At 48.1% G+C, this 2,007-nt stretch overlaps 1 pseudogene; it reads left to right on the forward strand.

The window, feature by feature from the left end:
• The first annotated feature begins 1,010 nt into the window (after positions 1-1,010).
• LOC108298436 overlaps positions 1,011-2,007 on the forward strand; it is a 15,078-nt pseudogene continuing 14,081 nt past the window's right edge.

Consider the following 2,007-nt stretch of genomic DNA (forward strand, 5'->3'; position numbering starts at 1 on the left):
CTCCTCCCGGGTTCAAGTGATGTTTTCCACTCAGCCTCCAGAGTAGCTTGGGTTACAGGTACACCGCCACCCTGGCTATTCATATGTGCAGGATGCTAATTATTTCATCGTCTCCGGACCTGGGCAGCTCAGCCTCCCAAAGTGCTGGGATTGCAGGTATGAGCAACCACACCCGGCCAAAAATGTCAATTTAAAATTAAAAAATAATAGCAATTTGCAGTTTACAAAGACTTTCCAAAACCTGTGTTTATTTTTCTTTTAATGTTATAAACATAGATTTTAAAAAATAAACCACGAGATCAGTAAAGTAGCATCCCCAGTTGCTGGGGAGCATAGGAGGGTGACACACAAAAGCTGACACTGCCAGGACAGGTGTCTAGGGGTTCCTGTCAGGGCCAGGTGCTGGGCTGGTGCAAGAAGGGCAGAGGGATGGCACACACTGTGCCTGGGGGAGCAAGAGACACAGACAGTGTCTGGAGGGAGGACAAGCACGGGGACTCAACTGGCAAGACAGCAGGCCAGAAGCTGTACAGATGTGGGCCCCGTGCAGGGGACTAGAAGCCAATGGGAGAGGAGCTGGGGGCAGGATAAGAGGATGGAGGACAAATGTGTGAATAGGATCACTGCCCTGAGGCTCACCCCAGTGCATCCCATCATGCAGTGCTGGGTGGCAAGGCCTCATTGAAAGGCTTGGGCTCCCAATGCAGAGATAGAAGCCAATGGAATCCCAACTTGAACCTCCATTCTCAGGTTCCAAGCCTGAGGCTCTCTCACTCTCCCATGCTGCCCCTCTTGGACCAGATCACCCCCAGCTCCTGACTAGTGAGACAAGAAGCCATGGAAGCTCCACTCTTAAACTAAAGGCTTAAACAAGTTCTGAGGAACATGTCTGGACAGAGATCCTGGGCTCCCACGTCTTCTCATGATCCACACTGTCCCCACAGCCTTGGAGTTGTGGGAGGGGACTGCACCCCTTTGTCTCCCCCATTCTTCTTTCCTCTCCAGGGGCTACGTTGCACCTCCATGACATTGGCATTGCGACTATGGACTGGCTGGTGAGAAATGTCACCTACGGACTCCACTAACACACTGTTTCACCATGAAGGGGATCGTGCAGTTTAGATTTGCTCACCCAACTCCACGTACATAAGAAGAATGTCGCAAGTGGATTCTGCTGGAGGATTATTGGAGGCGGGTGCAAAACGTCACTGAGTTTGACGACAGGTGAGTACTACTTCAGAAAACACATGTCCCAGGCCGGTCATGGGTGGCGTCTCTTTTGGGGAAGTGTCTCCCTTGGCAAAAACCTATAGATAAAAATATGTCTTTAAAAAAGCATGAGGCAAAGCTGAGCGTGGTGGCTCACACCTGTAATTCCAGCACTTTGAGAGGCTGGGGCAGGCGGATCATGAGGCTAGGGGTTTGAGACTAGCCTGATCAACGTGGCGAAACCCCATCTCTACTTCAAAATACAAAAATTAGCCTGGTGTGGTGGCACGCACCTGTAATCCCAGCTACCTGGGAGGCTGAGGCAGGAGAATTGCTTGAACCCAGGAGGCAGAGGTTCTGGTGAGCAGAGAGCATGCCATTGTACTCCAGCCTGGGTGACAGAGCGAGACTCTGTCTCAAATAAATAAATAAATAAATAAATAAATAAATAAATAGAAAAATAAAACCCTATCTCAAAAAAAAAAGCATGAGCAGCTTTTTCTTTTAACTTTACAGGATACTTTGCTCCACAAAAGCATACAACACCTTTTCTATCAATAGTAACTTTCTGGTGCATTTAAAATCTACCAAAAGCATTATCAACATACTATTTTTACTTGTAATTATTATTTTTTGAGACAGGGTCTTGCTCTGTTCCCCAGGCTGTAGTGCAGTGGCATGATCTTGGCTCACGGCAACTTCTGCCCCCAGGTTCTAGTGATTCTCCTGCCTCAGCCATCTGAGTAACCAGGATCACAGGCATGTACCACCACACATGGCTAATTTTTGTATTTTTAT

Source organism: Cebus imitator, unplaced genomic scaffold (assembly GCF_001604975.1).
Source record: "Cebus imitator isolate Cc_AM_T3 unplaced genomic scaffold, Cebus_imitator-1.0 Scaffold960, whole genome shotgun sequence".
NCBI classification, from domain to species: domain Eukaryota; kingdom Metazoa; phylum Chordata; class Mammalia; order Primates; family Cebidae; genus Cebus; species Cebus imitator.